This window comes from Cygnus atratus, chromosome 2 (assembly GCF_013377495.2).
Source record: "Cygnus atratus isolate AKBS03 ecotype Queensland, Australia chromosome 2, CAtr_DNAZoo_HiC_assembly, whole genome shotgun sequence".
In the NCBI taxonomy this organism is placed as follows: domain Eukaryota; kingdom Metazoa; phylum Chordata; class Aves; order Anseriformes; family Anatidae; genus Cygnus; species Cygnus atratus.
This window is the reverse complement of record NC_066363.1, coordinates 148,303,563-148,323,831: the sequence shown is the minus strand read 5'-3', so window position 1 is coordinate 148,323,831 and position 20,269 is coordinate 148,303,563. Positions and strand designations below refer to the sequence as shown.

The following is a 20,269-nucleotide window of genomic DNA, read 5'->3' as shown; positions in this document are numbered from 1 at the left end:
TCACAATCTCATGCCATTTTTCTCCCAGTAAAGGACTTTGTGCTGGTATCCTTCACAAAAAGCTGGAAGCAGGATTCCCTACTGCTGGGTTTCTGCTTACCAATTTCTGAATGCCTGCCAGGTATTTATTTAGCAATTTTTACCACGTCTTTTTTCCGAACACTGATGGACTCGGTTTCTTTCCTCTTAACATAACAAAGCCCTTTCTTTTTTCAGGCTGACTTCAATTTGGGGTTTTATTCTGCTCTAGCCCAAATAGATTTGTGTTGGTGTAACAGAAAATAGGCTGTATGCCACTGAAATATAAATGGAAACAAAATTCTGATTTCCAAGTAACCATAGATTTGTATCACCACAGAAGAGGGTAAAAATGGAATGGGATTTGGGCTGCTTTTAAACACCTCAAAAAACCCCAACCCCTGTACAGCTGCTCTGCTAGGAAAACTTACAGAAAAGCAGTGAAGCCCGGAGCAGAGGTACCCAAACACTCAAATCCGAACCCTGTTCCCCCACGGCCTGGAGGAGCTGCCCTGAGGCACGGGAAGTTTTGGCTTGCGCAGCCCCAGCTCTTCCAGCTCAGGAGCTGCAAACCAGCCCCGGCTTCTTTGGCAATGCAGGGGAAAAAGCCATGGTGTGGCTGCTGCTTAAATATATGTGTATATACTCATCATCATAGAATATCCCAAGTTGGAAGGGACCCACAAGGATCATCGAGTCCAACTCCATAAGAGATTGGCCAAACTGCTTTGGAGCAAGGGAGGGAGCCAAGCCTGCAGATACCTCATGTGGTGTAAAAGTGTCTCTGAAGTTATTTGACCAGATTAGGGAAGAGCTAGATACTGGATCATTTTGTGTTCTGGTGACAGGGCTGGGAAGCTGTACAGACACACACTCAAGAAGCACCTCACAGCAAATCCATGTTCTTCTCCCTTTTCAAAACACGCAGGCTTTCTTCCTGAGGAATTCCTTGCCTCAACTCTCCAGCAACGTTTTGTCTTTTAATGGCTGGTAGGGCTTGAAAATAACAAACAAGCTTCAGATGGTGCTAATGGTCCATTCTGCTGACCATATTCATAGTTAAATGCATTCATGTGGTTCATATCTGTAGCGAGATAATTACTCAGCCTATGTGGTAATACAATGCTGACTATATTTTGTGGGTTGCAAAGAGGTGCCAAAGACACACAACTGGTTCCAAAGCACTGGAGTTGCTTGCTGTAAACAGTTCTAAAAGTGTCTTTTCTTTTTTTTTTTTTTTTAAATTTTCTTTTTATGCTTCCTTCTGTTTGAGCAAACTTGGGGTTCTCACTTAAAAGGAAAATAGAAATAAAACAGCTACTCACAGCACTGTGTTTCTTACATCCTGGGAATTCAGTACTTCTACATCTGAAGGCGAGCAGAACTTCAGATACCTACAAAAGAGGGGGAAAGTTCTGTAAGTCAGGAAAAAAAATGGGGAGAAAACAGCAAAACAGCAAACAACCCTTCCACTCTCTGCCCACAATGAGTTTTTTTGATGGGACCTGGGAATGCTGACTGACAGGAACTGCAGCAATGTGCTGTCCACTGACCACCAAGATCATGTGAAGGTTTGGTGCTCCAGCACGTTCAGTAACACCACATACCTTGGGGGCCTCTTGGGAAAAAGACAATCCACATTTCTGAGGCCAAAATGACAGTGGGGAGCACTCACAGAGGGATGCCCTGCCCTCCTGCCCTGTTGGACTGGAAATACCCACGACACATCTGCTGCAGGCATGGGCCAGGACCAGCTCTGGCTACTGGGAGCTCCGACAAAATGTGTCTGGCTCATCACCCTTCTCCTTCAAGGGACTCACCTGTTGGGTCCTAAAGCTAAAGTTTGCTTTCTTTGGTTTTTCTTCCTTTATTTTTTTATATATTCCCCCCCCCCCCCCCCAAGAGCTGGCAGGGAAGGGTTTGGCAGTAGCAGCTGTGCATGTGTGCATACACACATCTGAGAAACACCCTGCCTGAGGGGCTGCGAAGAAAAGGTGAGGGAAAAATAAGTGGTCACAGGACCAGGCTGAAAAAAAAAAAAAAAAAAAAGCAATACATCCAGCTGCAAAAGCAGTACATCCAGCCAAACACCCTGCTCGCGAGACAGCAGCTCATCGATCGCTTCAGCGGTGCCCACAGCACCGCCTGCATCTTCAGCTCGAGCTGAGGAATTTCAGTTCGAAACTTCACATTCTCCGTGTTATCTGGACAGAGGAAGTCTGGCTGGAAAACCTGACAGCAAATTAGAAAGAAATAACCTGGGAGTCTTTCGCTCCTTCCCAGCAGCAGGTCAGGTGTTTTTTGGCTCTTTTCAAAGGAAGACACTATTTGATTTCCTGAAGGAATATCAGAGCTAGTCGAGGAGCTGGGAGGCCAGGAGCTGTTACACAACCAAAAATGTTTTTTTAAGAGCTTAGAATAGAAGAAGCTGCATGTTTATTCATAGATAAAAGGGAAACTGCTTCCCATTTTGCTCCATCTCTAAGTAAGGCAAAATACGAGTTTCACTGAATTGTAACAGAGAAACTGATGTTTACACCTCCACCTGCTGAAGGGACAGAAACTGCTTGGCACCAGAACTTTGGGTCAAAATCCCTCAATTCTCCCCTCCTGGGCTACAATGCTGGTGCCAAGCAGTTTCTGTATTTAATGGGCTTATTCTGGTTATCTTACACTGAATCCACTCTCTGAAATCCTGCCTTTTCAGTGCTCTGTCCAATGCATAAAAGTGACCCCATGTCTTCCCAACAGGACCAAAACCGCCCCTACAAATAAAATGATTTCAACCACCAACAAAATTGCCTGTAGTGCGAAGTAGCCTCATTTCTAACCTCTGGTTAGAGAGTCAATTGAAATAAATACATTATATAAAGTGCCATTGCTTCTTAGGACTGTAAAATGAGCCTCACAATTTTTGGTGCTTTTCCTAAAGACTCAGCTAGCGAAGTTTCTGTGAGGATCCCAGCTTTAGGAAACATAAAGCAAGAGGAAATCTCCAGGGTGATTAAATCCAGTCCCTCACTCTTGTGCCGCACCACGCAGTCCTCTTCAGAATTCACGGAAAAAGTTTCTACCCCTTGTGGCTATGAGAGCATGATTTAAGACAGCAGCTCAGAAACGAGTTGGTAATATACATATATACATATATACGCATACATATCTCAGATCTTACAAACAGCCTCACGGTTCTGGGAGATCTGCTACTGCTTTTGAAAGTCTGGAGTTAGGCGATTGTGGAAGAAGTAGTCACGACACATTTTGCACAGAAATGCCAAATATTTTTTTGCATCCGGTAGGTAATTGCTAACACAAAGAAATGAGGTCTTGCCCAATGTTGTTCAGCCGGAGCTCCCCTGCCCGGGCAGCTACACCTGAATGGCTGCTCCTGAAATGCTTCTTGCGTTACTCCAAACCAGCTCAGGTCAGGGGAAGCCGCACTCATTCCACAAAAACGTGATTTTGCAGAAGTATGTCGCAGCTACGGGGCCAGGCGAAGGCAGAACAGATCTCTCCCATCCACAGACAGGCACCCGTGCATGCGTAGCCACACTGCCCTCGAACCACAACCTGCTGCCTTCTACGTGTGCCACGTACACAGCTGCGTGGTCACGGACAGGAACGGGAGAGATTTGTATCTGCTGGCTCCAGCGTGGTGTCCCGGCGAGCACCCGTACGGAACAGGTGACGGTGATTTATGAATTGCCACGCACCATCTGACTCACAGGAATCGCCTCCGTGTGCTTGTACTTGGCCTGCAGCCCAGGGAGGACAACTCCAGCTCCTTCCTTCCCCGCCTGCCAACCAGCAGGCACAACCCAACCACCAGCCCCAAGCCCCGCTTCGTCATTCTCGATGCTTTCCAAAAAAAAAAGTGGCATCTCATGTCAAAACAACGACAACAAACACAAAACCACAAACAAACAGAAAGACTTTAAAGTGTGTCACTCTACGAACATTAGCAGGTTTCTGCAACCCAAACATCACAGCGCTAACCACCTGAAAATGGGATTATTTTTCATTGTTCGCAAGAGATTTCCCCCCAAAAAACAGATCGTTGAAATATCTTTAGTGAACTAAAATGTAAATCCAGAGCTGCCGTTAGGGCAGAGAAGAGAAATAGCTGTACTTTTTTGCAGCTTGACAGTAAAGTTCCTTTGAGACTCTTTCAACCTAAGGAAATTATCAATTTTGCAAAAGAACACTTTACAAAGAGAAATGGAGTTGGGAGTCCTGAAAGCACTTGCTTTCCCCAGCTGCACTTGAGTTGAAGAAAAATAAAACCCAAACTCCTCCTCAACCTCTTTTCCTGAAAGATGCCAACTGGGTAGTTTAATCCCCACTGCCAGTCTGCCCGAAGCATCAACGTGGAGCAGGTCACACCTCCAACGCCAACCCTCCACCAGCTGCAAGCAGCCCCACGGGGCTTTGGTGACCCATCACCACGCTCCCATCTCTGGCTGCCCCAAAATGCCAGGCTTGGGGGGTCCTAAGGGTTGGGTAAGAGAGATGCAATGGGGAGGAGTCCTCATCCCTCCACCTGCCTGGTGGCTTTTGGCTTCCCCCATCTATTGGCCATGCCCTGCCCAAGACATCAAGGCCATGGGACAACGAAGTCCAAGTCAGCTCCTCACCCCCTGGTGTCTGTACCCCAATAGGCATTTATTAACTTTTCCGTCTAGCTTATATCTAGATTTCCCTAAAAAACTACCATGATAAAAATTACAACCTTAGTGAGCCGAATTACTTTGAGCACTAGAATAGAAATGCCTTCTATCAAATTAAATATTCACAGCTGTGTAGGAAATGGGTGGTTTACAGCCTGGAGATTGCAGACTGTTATTATGGCATGATTAGCAGATACAAGCTTTCCTGGAAGTTGTCTGTCTCGGCGTGCTGAAAATTCCCATTATCCTGGCGGGTCCCGAGCTCCCCGGCAGCTGCTGGCTGGCGGGGCACTGCTGTGTGCTGCTGCTCCCCCACGGAGCTCCTCTTCGAATGTTCACCCAGGTCTGGGGACCCTCAGTGAAAGGGAAGACTATGGTCATGACGATCCTTCACTTCTACCCACTTTTATAAAGCTTATGTGTGCCCATATGATCTACATGTGCTTAAATAATGTAAGAATAGCACAGTTTGAGCAAAGACATGGGGATGGAAACACATGGATAGTATTCCTGGCGTAGCCAAAGTCCTACCACGGGCCAAACCAGACCACCTCACAGTTTTTCTATTTGCAGTGCAAATAATGAATGCAGAGCTGGAAGGTTCAGCGTAGAGTTTAATTAAACCATCCCCACCCCTATCCCTAAGACAAACCCATAACAAAAGTCCAGAGTTTCCATCAAATAACTGAATATGCAGTGAAAAAGCCGTTAAAACAACGACAACCACCAAACCACAAAACAAAACCCCACAGAACTGCCCGGAGGTCTCTGTAAGCACATGCACCACGTGCCACACCATGCGACTGGTGCCTGGGGATGTCCCTGCACCTCTTCATCCCCAGCAACCTCGTCCTTATCCCACTGGGCACTCGGCTGCCCTTCCCCAGCACTGAAAGGGATGGTGAGATACACAGCAGGGGCTCCGCAGCCTCCTCGGGTGCGACGGAGGTGAGGCTGGGAGCGGGAAGGCTGACGTAGCTTCTGGCATGGCACGGGCAGAGAAGGAGACTCCTGCGAGGGACCCCTCCACCTTGGCAGCCTGACAGTCACAAGCACAAGTTCCTGATCCATGCCGTGTCTCCACTCAGGTCATACAGCCTCTTTGCACCTCACCTTGCCATCGTTTTGTTCAGTGGGAACCAAAGGACTGAACCCAAATGAAAAAGAATGGGAAAGCATCGCTCAAAGCCGATTACATTCGCTTTTCAACACATCCCCTAGCTGAAGATGTCAGCACAAGAGAAAGACATATTACTTTCTTTTCTATTTTCTTAACTGTTCCTAGTTTCCCTCAACAAATCAAAGCGTTTTCTTGAAGGGTGAGAAATCTCAGTTTCGTATACTATTTTAAATTGGCAGCAAGGGCTTTAAAGCAAAGAGAAGAATGTTTGTCTGTGTAAGAAAATTCAGTGATGTCCTGTAGCAGAATGCTTCCTGGCCAGGAGAAAGTCCATCATTAATTTATTTGGCTTTTAGTAGAGTCAAATTATTTCACATTACTCCTCTTATCCCTTCCATTTCAGACTGCCACCCTCTGGATAGTTACCTCTGAGACGAGCCAGTAAAGGCTCGCCCAGAGTAATAAATGCCTTTGGAAAGCAGTTGTCCAACTCTCCTCTGCCAAAACCATGACTGATAACTGTTTTCCAACACAGTGGTTGCTACAGTAGCACTGCTGCAGGACACTTTTGCTGCCCAGCATAGGTACAGCAGTAATTTTTATTTGAGTTTTAAACAAATGAGCTGTGCGCTATCAATCTGCTACTCAGTTTTCAACTCCAAGGGATGCCGAGCCCTGGTGCTGAGATCCATCCAGGTGTCATCAAGTGAGTTTGCTTTAGAGACACAGAGAATGTCGTACATTGGGGACCCAGCCAAGAACCACACGCTCCTTCCTACCCTCCACAAATATTTAAGCTTTTAACAATGGCAGTGCTAAAGAGGAAAAGATCAACAGAGAAAAGACAACTGAAGTGAACAGAAAGCAAAACTACGCTAACGCATGCCAGACCTTACGGTTTAAACACACGTGCCGATTTGGAAAGGACAGGGGTTATCACTCGAGATTGCCTGTAGCAGGGATCCCACAGGAATGCATGGCAAATGATGCAGACAGCAGGCAAGCAGCATCGCTCCCTGTGTGTACAAACCGATTGGAATCAGACTGCAGCCAGAAACATCACTACCTATTTTCACCACTTCGATTCACCGTCAGGATGACACATTTTAAAGCCACCCAGTACTGTTGGATTTGGCCTGGTCTCTCCAGTTTCAGCCTGATTTCCTCACCAAATGAGGTTCAGCCATGCAGCAGACACTCTTTCTCCTGCTCTTAATTCGTTCCTCCTTTGTTTCCCTCAACTCCCAAGCTGAAAAGAAAGGCAACTTAAAAAAAAAAGGGGGAAAAAAACCAAACCAAAACAACAACAACAAAAAACAGACCAAGGCCAGCCAGCAACTACATTTTGCTGCTATAAAAATAAATACAAGAGGAAGGGGTTTCCCTTTTCCGGCTGTTTAGACCATTCCTACTTTTGGCTGTAAGCTTCGATGTGTTTGCAAATTCCTGCCAAACACAGCAGCCGTCAGTGCAAAAGTGGTACGAGAAACAAAATGAGCATAGGGTGTAAACATAAAGCAAGAAATCACTTCACTCCTTTCAAGTAACGGTGTTTGTGTTTCATCTACTGTTGAAAACTAGCACCAGTAGGTGTTGTTGAGTCTCTTATTTTCAGTAAGAGCACGTATCAACATCTGGGAAGCTGTAGCTGAAGCGCCAGTGATGGCACTTGCAGAAATGCTGTGGAAAGGAGAAATCCTGCACACACCAAGCACCAAAAAGCAGCATCTGAGGGAAAAAAATAAATCCTGGGAAAGACGAGCTTAACAGGGCTAGCATCCTCTGGCAGCACAAATCCCTGTACTGGTGTGGCTCCCCTAGGCTTGGTGGGCACTCAGAGGGTCTGATGGCTCTGCTCACCCCTAGGACTGAAAGGCTTTTGGGAAAACTCATGCAGCAGTTGCTTTTGTGGACTTTTCCCCCCATCCGGGCAATACCCAGCACAGGCTGGGCACTGCATCTGCGTATTCTGTTAGGAATCAGTAACTTGGGGCCCATCCTTTCCCTCCAGCTAGATTTTTCTTTTTTTTTTTTTTAAGCAGAGAATACAAAGAGATGGAACAAAAATTTATCCTCATAGACCGCCAATTTTTCAGCCCCACAAATAGGTCCTATCCACTTATCACCCTCATGGCAGTGACGGCTGTATTGAACATTGATTTGCTACACCTCCAGGTCCACACCTCCGAACACCCTCAGGCATTTTTGGAAGCCAAAGGAATACAGGTTCAGACATTGGAGCTTTTAGACATACATTCAGGCAGGAGCTTTTATACATTTCCACAGATCTAAATGCTGTATTTGAATCAAATTAAGATTTGGAGTCTTGCGCTGGAGTATGTCTGTAGCAGACGATGCTTTTTACAGCCTTCTACCTGACTCAGGATCCAGGGCATAATTACATTTCTGAGAGCAAATCCAGCTACTATTTAAACACGCCTTTGCCACACACTCCGGTAGGAAAAGGTTCAAACCAAGGAAGATAAAGTGCAATTCACATCCTACTGTGAATAGCTGTTCAGGAGAAACGCTTTCACCACTTAAAAATCAGACAAAAAGGGATTTCATACAAAATTTATCCAATCTTTCAACATAACCTGCAACATGACATTAAGTCCTTCCTTCTCACAATATATTTAACACGGGAAAAAAGAAAAAAAGCACACGTGCACACCCCTTTCTCTGCTGCTCCTTGTTATTCTTCCAGAACAATTCTTCAAAGCTGCTGAGATCACTCTGTGTTACCTCCTTTTTGAAGGATCAGATACATTGCATCAAAAAGCATGCAGGAAAAGTTCTAGGGCATGAAACCAATTTCTGCACACTTTTATCTGGGTCAGCTTTTCTGTTGATTGTGCAAATACCATGTCATTTTTTTTAAACTTTTTTTTTTTTTTAGTTTAAAAAGAAGAAAAAAAGAGTATCAGAACTTAAGCCAAACATCCACCTGAGCCAAGGATTAGTTTTGCTAGGTGACTCCAAATCAAAAAGGTAGATTAAAAAAAAAAAGTCTAATAGCAAAAGAGCATCTGGATCAATTTCTAAATTCAGTAAATGCCGTTTTCCCACATTGCTTCAGTTTTTATTATATACTATTTAATATCTTTGCTGTTACATGCACAGAACTTAGACAGCTGACAATGTGTAGAAAAGCTGACGTGAGAAAGCACAAGAAAAACACTCACACACACATTTTATCATTAATTTATCTCTCCATTTCTCTGCCCTCTGTCAAGTCTTGCTCCATGGTTATGAACTATTTGGCACACTCTTCAGTTTTGCTTTATGTTGTCTCATCAACCCCAATGTCTGTCTTGAGGTGCTCTGTAATAGAAATAATAAATAAGAGCTGACCTCAGGTGACAAAAACACTGGATTTTGATTTAGGATGAGGTGACCTGTTGCAGATATCTTGAATTATCAACTCTATCTGCACAAATAGGTGGGAAATGGAGAAGGGGCACTTCTAGGACAATGCCTAGCAACAGGTCACAGTTTGTAGTAGCAGTGACTCAAAAAATTGCTTGCGACTCCAGATGACAGCTGAAAAAAAATTATAAAGTACTTGGGAAGTCTAATTAACTCCTGGTAAAAACAAAGAGCTAATGAACTGGCTCTCAAGTGCTTTTCCAGGACGCAGTCCTTTTAATTCTGAGATGCTTTTTGCATATTTTGTTGGTGGTGCAATGCTGGTAATAACTAAATGTTGCCCAAGAGCCTGATCAGCAAGCTTGCTTTTGCTGGAAGCTGGGCACACGCTTTGGCAAGACCTGGTTTTGCAGGGATCCAGGCACATGGTGAGTGGGGACATTTGCACGCGCACTATGACTTGGAGCTTGAGAGGGATCTGACTCAGCTGAGCAACTCCTTCCTGGCTCTGGGACACCACTCTGGCACTAGAGGATCATCAGGATGGATCCCTAAGCTCTGTCAGAGTTGCATTTTTACACTCCGTTTTCCTTGTCTGGAGAGTTGAGATGGAAAGATGAGTAATAGTTTCCACCACAGCAATTGTGTAACACGAAAAAAACCCAAAACCCAACCTAACAGATTTACGGTTTCTGATACACGAATAACTACACTCCAACACCAGGCTGGTGGTTCCCTCTCCCAAGCACCTCCCTGCCACACCGCGTGCTCCCCACCCTGCTCCAGCACCTACAGCTCCATCTACTTTTATTCTAACCACCTTCACCATCTCCCATTTCAATCTGAGGAGCCTCATGAATGCAGCTCCTGCTCAGGAGGCTCACCCAAGGAGGTGCTTCTCTAAATCCTGCTTGCCTCCTGGCAATAAGCTCAAGGGGCTGGATCACTGTCTTCTGGGACAGGCTGCCCCTCTGCTCACAACCAAGCCATGCTGAAGTGCAATTTTTAATACACGTCTAATTGCAGAATTGTTGCTATATTACACCCAGACTTCTGCCTTCCACTGTGCATTAATTGATTGCTCTGAGCTTTGCAATCTTTCAAAGAAAATGCCTTGAAAAAGAAGGTTGGGGAGAGTCCCACTAAACAGGGAAATGAAAACGCCTCCTTAGCTGCACGGAAAAAATTAGGCCAGGCTTCTCTCCACCAAATCTCTAGGTATCACTGAAGCAGTAACAGTTGGCACAATTCTTAAAATATGTACAGGTTGTGACAAGGCTGGCTGATTAATGGCCGGCTTACAGTGCTTGGTAAACTCAATGCATTAGTAGTGAATTTTAAAATCAGAGAGATACCGTGGTTTCAAAAAAAAACTTCTCTCCACCCTGGGCTGCACATGGTGTTCCTCTGCTCCCTGGCTCCCACTTCATGCAAAATATGTTAAGATCATCCTGGGAGAAGTAGAGGTAAAAAACTTGGGATATCGGCTCAGATTCCCACCAGTGACCATTTTGGGGTTGCAATGGGCTTGCTCTGCAAGGCAGAGGAAAGGAGCAGGGCTCCTGTCACTTCTTTGCCAGGCGATGCAGCAGGGATGGTGGAGAGGTAGGCCGAGCACCAGGCCACCCTGCCAAACAAGGTTGCTACAGAGCATATATTAACATAAAATTAAAAACCTCCCACACACATATCCTACTCTAGCAGGATGCTTTCCACAGGGAGAAGTTTCTTCTCCCGAGCTCCAGAATAACCCCATGTGCCACATTCCCATCCTTCTCCTGCTCCACTTAGGTTGGAAACACCTGGTTACTACCAGCATCCAACCACGGTAGCGGACTTAAAATGGGAGGTATTCTCATTCCTTTATTACTGACGAGATAAAGCAAGGCTGATTGGAAGTTTGGCTTCATTGTTCCCAGTTAAACCTCCCATGTTCCCCCAGCACAAAGCACTGCCTTGCCATGGCCCCCAGAAGGCCCCAGTTGCCATCTCTGGTGGCCACAGGCCTGGACACCCCTCGCTGCCCTGCACGTCTCACACCCCTGGCTGCCTGCCCAGCCTGCCTATGGCCTCTGTATTTAGACATTTAGGCCACTTTGCAACAAATACAGCCATCTTTTATGCTTGTGCTCTTGCACATGAACTTCAATAAGCAAGTTTCAGCCACCCGTCCCATGGCAAGTCACCCTACACAAGGTGGTCGCCACAGGTCACCTGAGAAACAGACTGCGGATACTCAGATCTATACATTATGTCTCAAAACATGAAATGGTGGCTTGGAAGTACCTGGTATCGAGCAAGTTAAGTAACTTTGCCTTGCTATTAGTCTCCTTTGTGACACTTTGTGATGATTTCCTAATAACTGTGGAGCGGCAGTGACATTGACCAGAGCAAGTCACCAGAGCAACCTCTGCTGTCCCAATGCAAACTGTACAGTTTCAATTTAACTCAGGCTTTGACTTATTTGCATTTTTATGCTAGCATTTTCCAGATTAACTGTGGAGTCTAAGCAAAAGCCTCAGTCAGCGTCTCCACTGCCTTGATCCCAACTCAGCCACAAGCTTTCACATGTCCCATTGAAAGGACCAGGACCTTACTTGAGCCCAGAAATACCTTTATTTAGAGCTCTTACCTCTACAAAGAATTCTGTAATGCTCTGCTCATAGATGAACAGCAAACATTTTATTCGTGACGGAAGCTGTATTTAAAATATTTTTCTACTGTACTCAGAGGGTTTCACATTTTTTCACATGTGACAAAGTAGACATGGGTTGCAAGACGCTACAGATCATGTCTACACAGCACTACCCAACCTAGAGCATCCTGGACCAAACCTGACGGCTGGAATCAAGATGTTCAAATCACCTCTGGTGCTAAAATAAAGGCGGAATTTATTTCTGGAAGATTGAGGTCTCTCCTTGTTTTGCAGTAGAGTCGAACTAGAAATCTGTCCAGTTTCTAGTCCACACCTTAAGTTGCCTTGTCAGGTTGTATGATCTGTAAGCAGCAGCCAAGGTAGGGTTTTATTGTCAGGGAACATAAACAAATAGCAGGCAGTGCTGCTGATCTATCTCAGCTCGGTGCATATAATTTTAATTAAAGCATTTATGTAAATACAGATGCAAATTAGGCTTGGTATAGCATCTGGCAAATTGCTATCAGAGGCCTGAGGCTAGTGGCAAATTATCAGCATGAACCTCCACGAAGTGAAGGTACCAGACCCAGCCTTGGTTCAGGCACTGTATATTTTATTTGGCTTACAATGGCAGTAAAACTCCACATTGGTACATACATAAGAAGTTAAATAGTCTTCCGTTTGAAAAAGAACTCTTAGGAGGTAAATCAACATCATTAAAATCTGTCCTTTAGATAGCCTACGTCTAGCAAGAAAAAAAACACAACACTTTTGCATTTCTGCAACACCTATCAAAGGAACTCAAAGCGTCTCTGAAATGTTAATTAATCCACACTCTCCCCAAAGGAGATCTATTTTAAAGATTATTATATGCAGTCTGCATTATTCTCTCATTTGCCAAAGGCTCACAAGAGGGAAAGCCACAGAGATCGAATCTGGACCTGGGAGCCTTGATTGCCTGCTCCTCCACGTCCTGATCACAAGACCTCCCTCCCCAAAAATCACAAGAACTCACTCACACCACAGAGGTGCGAACCTCTTTGGCCTAGATATCACTGCCTCAAAGTAGTGTTAACTTCAAAACCTTGTTAAAAGTACACGAAGGCGATTACATGACAAGAAAAATAAGGGAAAACAAATCACAAGGGAAGATTTTTTTATTTTTTATTTTGAAAATTGAAGGAATCTTTAGATCATGCTGAAAGGATTTTATCTTTGGAAAATGAAAAGGTACAGCCAAGATAATGTTCACAGCATTACCTGCATCAACTCTGGCTTATTATTGCTCCCCTCAAGGTGCACTTCCATCTTCACAACCTTTTAAGTAGAGATCAACTCCCCTTCTTTCAGAACCTGCATTAAGACCAATGCTTGGAAAGAGGCAATAGCTCCTAAGGCTTAAGTGCACACTTAACTTGATCAACATCAATGATGCTTAAGCACATGCTTAACATTTTCCTTGCAATACCCTTGCAAATTTTCCAGGGTATGAATTTTCCAACAGTACTGAACAAAGTGAAATCACATTTCCAATTTATTCAGAATGGATACAGATATATACTGGAAACAATTCTTAATATTTGTGGCAAAGAATAGGACAAGAAAACACAGTAAGTTTTGTAGTCATGCGGATACATTCATGATGTGATAAAACGTGACACATACATGACATATCATTACTATGACAACATTGTTTGGAATGCATTTGCAACCAGCATTTTGTAAGCATATGGTCATATATTGGCCCTTTCCTGTGCTCAAAATAAAAAACTGGATGGAGGGTCAGAAGCTAAAAACATCAAGCCACACACTGGCCTGTTTGCATTCCTTTGCCCTGATATCAGTTATAATAACTGCATATTCATTTAAATGCTTTGCTCATTGACTTATTTGTCTTTAGTGTTTAGCCTCAAGGAAAAATAAAAAATAATCAATAAACAGGTAAAAATGGTGAGCGTTGTTTTTGAGTGCTGAGGTGCCTGTATGCATCCCTATAGTAACAGTGAGTTCCGGGTGGAAGAGGGAAATGAGAAGTGATTAAGGATATTACAATGAGGTCCTGTGCCCTGTGATCTGTTGGGATGGGCTAAACATGAGCACTTAGTGCCCCAGGAAGCCAAGCATCCCTGCTTTCCACAGCTGCAAACAGCACCAGCATATACATGTGGGAAACTCGCTGGTGAGCAATCACATTTCAGTGTTTCAGACCCAGCTCCTCCGTAGCGCCTTTGCATTTTGACTGCATTTGCTGTAGCAGAACCATTTTTGGGTCTACTTTGCAGAAAGAAAAAATGCTGATTTTCACTGGATCAGGGAAAAGACAACGAAAGATGACACAGTTCCCATTCTTACTCTGGGAGAAAAACAAGCCACAATCGCAGCCTTGCCACATATTTGTTTCAAGTCAGAATCCACGTTCCCCATGGAGACCAAGTTGGGGATCTTAATGTTTTCTTGTTGATAATCCCATCTCAATACACTGTTATCTGATCTGAAATTTAGCTGGGTAATGCCAGCAGACTGAGTTATTGCACTAGCTTTGCCAAAGGTAACAGGTAAATTAAAAACCACAAACAAACATCAATAAGAGGTTTGCAAGTCTGCTGAGGCCTTTGCCATCCGTCGCACTCGATTGGCACATCCTCAGGGACCTGTTTGGAAATCAGAGCCTCTGATATTGTACTGAGAAACCGAGCTATTTGGATAGTAACTCGCAATGTGGGGACATGGGTACACTGAAGGAAAAGGACAGGCAGGAAGGTAATGCCCTAGTGAGGGCCATGGGAAGAGAGATTTTAATTCCCCATGGAAAAATGTACATAACATTTTTATTCCTCGCTGCTTCTGCACGTAATTCTTCTAAGAAAACTTTTCTGCATCACAAACGCATGGATGGAAAATATGCTCACAGCTATCAGGAGCTTTTTTTAAAAAACAAACAAACAAACAAAAAAACAAACAAAAAAAAACAACATTTTAAAAAAAAAAGAGATGGGGTTAAAAAAAAATGAGGAACTGCTCTTTTCTCTGGTTCCCTAATGACGCTGAGAATGACCTTGATTTTTTTTTTTTTTTCCTCAAGCAAAGAAATGTGTAACTCTAAAATGCTGGGGGGAAGAAAGGCACAGTACTTCACCAAAGGACCTGCAGTAGCAGTGTAACAACATCAGCTCTTGAAGGAAGCCAAAGATTAAAACTCTGTGGAAAGACGGAGTAGGTGGTAAAAACTCAAATGAGTTATCTGTTCTCCAGGATTCAGGGGGTAAAGCTGTGCTGGGAAGAGGGAAGGGAGATGCTCTGTCCAAGAGGTAAACTGGTGCTTTGTTTCCTCCGTCTGCATATTTTTCCTCTTTTATTTTTGGATCTTGCAACGTTATACAGTATTAAGTCGTGCACAGCCAGAATAACAGCTGCTGTGCCCTGCCCCAGCGAGTGGAGGGACACCAAAGCCAGCCACACAAAGACAGCCGACAGCAGAGGACCTGCAACATTAAGATGTGCCTTTCACCTCCGATACTAAGGAGGATGTGAAAACATCCCTTTAAAAATTTTGTAGGAACTAAGACCCCCACGACACCAGAAGCTCTTCAGCAACAGACGAATACCCACATAGTGCTGTCAAAATGTTATGCAGTAGACTGAGCCATTGCAACAAGCCCACCTTCTACAACAGCGCAGCACAACCAGCTCGCAGGGCCGAGGAAGGGTGGTTTTTCCCAGCGCAAGCAAGCCTTGCCTTGGGGCTGTGCCAGCATGGCTGTGTCACTCAGGAATCACACCTCTTCACGCTTTTGGCCAGTACAGCTTTGCTGGCAAAGTCTGCGCTGTAGGCATGGCTTAACCCCAAGCTATTTTCAGAAGAAAGCGAGATGCGATCTAACTTTCCAGCATGCATTACAACCTGTGTTCTACAAAACATAAAATTCAGCCCTCGTGCCTTTCCACGCTGAGCCTCTCCGTTCACGGGAGCGACTGCCAGTCACTGTAAAGCAAGCGTTGAGATGCTGATGCTGTGAAATACAAGGTTTTATTAAAAAGCCAAACAGGAGAGTTTTCACTGACCTGTAAACTCCAGATTAGCACTGTTTCAGGAAAGGATTTGGCATGCAGGATGAAGCTGTAACGCTCACTGTTACAGAGAGAAACTAACACATCTCAACGAACGATTAAAATCCTACAGGACAGCTTCATCCCAGACTTAACCACGACCCACTGTATTTAAGCCAGCTGACCAGCTCTTCCATTTCTACCCATAAGCCTGCAGCTATGAGGCTGATTTTATCCTTTCTTCCTCTTAATTTAGGCTTTGATGACGTTTTCCTGAGTAAGACTTCACTGTGCCCCAAAGTGGCTGCTGGTTGGAGTACCCATCAACCTAAATGTACATCAGGCTTCATAACAATTTAAGGTAACACTTCAAAACCTGGGTACCCACCCGGGGACACAAGGCAAATATGGATATAGCTAATGAACGAGGTCTTTTTTTGTAAAAAATGCTGGAGAACCACAGGGCCCAGTGACCTACTGGCACTCCAGTGATCACTTCGATGCTAAGACATTTCAAAGGCTAGACTTCAGACACCACTGTTTGAAAATGCGAGCAATGGTTTTCATCTTGACGGAGCATGACAGGAATACAGTGGTAAAATAAAAAAAGGAAGATGAATGATGAGTTTCAGCATCCTCCAAAGCGTGGTCCAGTCCTCAGCCTGAAAGCGCTGAAATCAGGAATCTGCCTGAGAGTGCACACAGACACACATTTCCCTTGAAGTGTCACCCGCAGCTCAGCACTGTGCAGGAGACACACCTGGAATTTTTCTGGCTGCTGGCGGCTCTCTAAGTTCAAGTTATGACACCAAGATCCCAAAGCTGACACTTGGAGACGCCTCCCCCTTCCGCTTATTTCACAGGACACCGTAAACTTCTGCTTATTGGAAATGCTGATCATCACCATGCTTTCTCACATCATCGACACCTGATCACTGATGCTTCTGGCAGGGACAGGACACAGCGTTTTGAATTACGTTGGTCCTCCCTCTGCTCAGGAATAGAGATGTTGCAACATCCTTCACCTGTGATTCAATGCAAAATTGAGAGAGGAGCAGGGTCTGTTTTGGGATAATTCCTCCTAACCACCAAGGAAGAAGTAAGGAAAGGGCTCCCAAAACTTAGGAGATTTATGCCCTTGGGTGGGATGACAGCGGAGATGTTTCAGAAGGAAAAGAGCAGGTCTATACACAGAGGGGTAATGGCAATATGGGTAACTAAAAAAATTGACCAGGATCTGCTCTGCAGCCTCCACTGCAGCTGCCCCCGGAAGAACTGCACCAGCAAAAGTGCAGAGACCCTATTTTTGCATCTATCCATTTTCCAGCTTGTGGAGGAATTGCTTCAATGAGTGACAAGAGTCACTCAAAATCTGGATGCTAGCTGCAGAGTCCCACGAGTCTTCCCAAGAGACAACTATGCTAGTTTTGAGGTCAAAACCAAGCTGCATTCAGCACGCTGCTGGCATGTTCCCGGAGTCTGATGTGACAATAGGGTCCCACCAGGGCCTGCTGCAGTCATACGGGGCATGGCATGACCACGTGCTACCACGAGCTTCTAGTTACCACCAGGCTACCTAAGCAGGCTCTTCACCTTGTCCTAGCAGTACAAATTAAGGTGTTAAGCTAAACCCTTGAAGACGACGCTGGTGAAGGACAGGACTTTGAAATTCCATCCCGGATCCATTTTAACTTTGGTCCATCAGCTATAAGTAATGGTTCCAGGAAAAGAACCAAGCATCCCTTGTCCTTTCATATGATGTGGGATAAAATAGTCACACTCTAAAAAGTAGTAACAAGAAAGTTCTACCATGGAGTACTCCTGATACGGATCTGCCTTGCTGCCAGGCTCCACACCAGTGCTATCTGCAAGTCCAGAAGCTTGAAGAGCACTAAAAGCTGGTCATTCCTGACATACTCTCCATCTTCCAAACACACCGGAGGCTTTTTACTCTAAGGGGCAGCTGCACGTGGAAAAGACATTAAAATGACATGCTTCTTGGTACTGGTGGGAGCTAAAACAACTGGCACCTTCCCAGGGAAAGCACTACTCAGCGCTTATCTCTATGATCACGTAGGAGCTCTGTTTGGTGTGGGCCAGGAACGACTTGTAGCCATGGCTTCAGATGAGGCTTGGTGATCCTTGTGAGGTTCCTGGCTTTGTTTCACCACCTGTCTGTTTAGGGACAAACTCTTCCCTAGCCTGAATCCTCCCTCTTTCACACTAACCAGACTTCAATTAAAAATACCATTACAGTTTGCAAAAACATTTCCATCCTCTGGCTTTCCATTGCTTGATTCCAGACAAATTGTTCAATTTTTGCACCTCAGTTTCCCCATCTATTAAGCAAGGGTAATATAACCTCCCCTGGATGTAACTTTTACACCTTGGGGCTTGTCAAGCACTGTGCAAAGGAAACACCACAGGACTGACCGATCACAAGTAAAGCAGCCAAAACTCTGCTAAGGAGGCAGAAGACCAGACACAAGAGTAGGTCAGCCTGGATAGGAAGCTGCCTGGAGTAACGGAGCACCAAGGGACCAGCTGAAGCAGCGATACTTCAGCGAGCGCCTGCTATGGGTCTGTCCTACCCCTGCAGCCAGACACACAGTGCAAGCTTGGCAAGCCAAAAAAAAAAAAACAAAAAGAAAAAAAAAAAAAGAGAGAGAACCTGCCAGCTTCTTCATATTCATGAGCTCTTTAATAATGCTCAACAAAACTTGGAGGCATGTTCTCTGCTGTTGCTCTTGCCCTTCTGCATAGTGAGCAAGTCATAAATATTTCAGGGGAAGAGTCCAGAAAATTTGTGAGATTGGTCCTAGCCTTTTACAGCATTAATGAGCGGGTCATTAATAGTTAATGAAACAGCTGCTGATGATCTCAGAAGCAAAGGCAAGACGAGAACAGAAGTGTTTGCCCATTCACTACAGTGTGATAGCGCAAAGGAACGGCTTGATCCTTTCATCAGATCCTTCCCGTCAGGACAGGACCCTGGGGCTGGACACAGACCTCCAGGAGAACTGCACCCAGCCTGTCTGCGTGTGGTGGCAGCCAGGGGACGGCTCCCTTGTGCTGGACCCGGCAGTGGTGGGTCCCAGGGATGGAGACTGCTGCAAAAAGTCTGCACTGACTGTCCCGATGCTCCAGGCACATCTGCTGGGGGGAGAAAAACTCAGGACTATGTCCAGCTGAAACACTGTCCCGAACGCATGTCCAGGTAGGAACATGCAATGCGTGTGTGCAAGTATGTGTGTGCCCTGCAGATGGATGTATGTAAAAATGTCACTAAAAAGAGCAGAGGTTTGGGGCTTTCAAAGGCCTCAGCTACGTGTTCAAAGCTGTGCCTTGAAAGCCAAATTCACAACACAACTAGGCAGCTGACTTCAAAGAACGGCTCCTGTGATTTCAGCCTTGCATACAGCGAGGACTTCGGTGGAAAGGTATTTTTGCTTTGCTTACTCTTTCATGCCTCTGAGTTGACATCGCCTTGCCTGCGTGTTCCCAGACGGGAACACAGTGAGCGTCTCTCAGCCGTCCCCGTTTGCTAACTCCACGTACAGAGAGCTTCACCCAGCAAAGCCTGGAGCAGCTCCGGCCTTACAGCCAAGGAAAGCAGATGGGGTGAGGAGGACGGGTCCCCATGAGCAGTGCCATTCAGGGAAGGGGACGCAGGTCTCTGAGTCCGATCTCAAGAGTCAAATCCATCGGAAAGCAGCCTACGTCAATCCTGCTGCTCCCACAGTCAGTCTCCTGGATTTCAGCTCACATCAGAACTGGCTTGGCACAGATGAAGCTCTTCCTGCTAAACAAATGATAATGGCCTGCAAAAAAACCACAAGGGTCTGTAGCGCAGAGACTCCCTGAAGACCCCTAGGTGGATAAGGACAGCACAGACCCATCTCCGTAACGAGCAAGCCCACAAACTGTGGGGTTTGCAAGGTCTCGACTTTACACGAATGCCTCAGAACAGAGCACAAAAGTTTGCATGTCGTCTGTTTAGGCTGTACCACTCACAACTGGCAGTCAGGAGCCTAGAATTTATTAGGAAGAAGACAAGGAAAAGGAAAGCTTAATTTCAAAGCTATAGTCTTCATCCTACCCTCCAGAACAGAGCTGCAAAGCAGTGCTGAAGTCAAACACGGCTGCAGCATTGGGCCCTTCGTCAAACCATTAACGACAATTTGCCTAATCTATCTGCTGGTACCTGCTGAACAGACAAAAGGCTTCTCTATCCTCTAACACCCTGCTTTCTCCTAAAGCCTGTGCTTCTGGACAAGCACCTCCTGGAATGATGTCTTCTAGTTTTTAAGAAAACTGGTCCTTGGCTTTGCTTGCCTTCAAACAAGACTCTGCCTGCCTAATTTCAATGCAGATCAAGGGTGGCCTTAACAGATCCTCACTGTATGACGACCTGTA

At 45.3% G+C, this 20,269-nt stretch overlaps 1 protein-coding gene across 7 annotated transcripts in view; it reads right to left on the bottom strand.

Annotated features, from left to right (window-relative positions):
• ZHX2 (zinc fingers and homeoboxes 2) overlaps window positions 1–20,269 on the bottom strand; it is a 69,183-nt gene that overhangs the window by 39,545 nt on the left and 9,369 nt on the right. For all 7 annotated transcript variants that reach the window (XM_035556263.2, XM_035556270.1, XM_035556267.2 and 4 more), the window contains one exon: window positions 1,344–1,412. The gene's annotated coding sequence lies outside the window, so the exon portion shown is untranslated. The remainder of the gene's footprint in view (window positions 1–1,343; window positions 1,413–20,269) is intronic.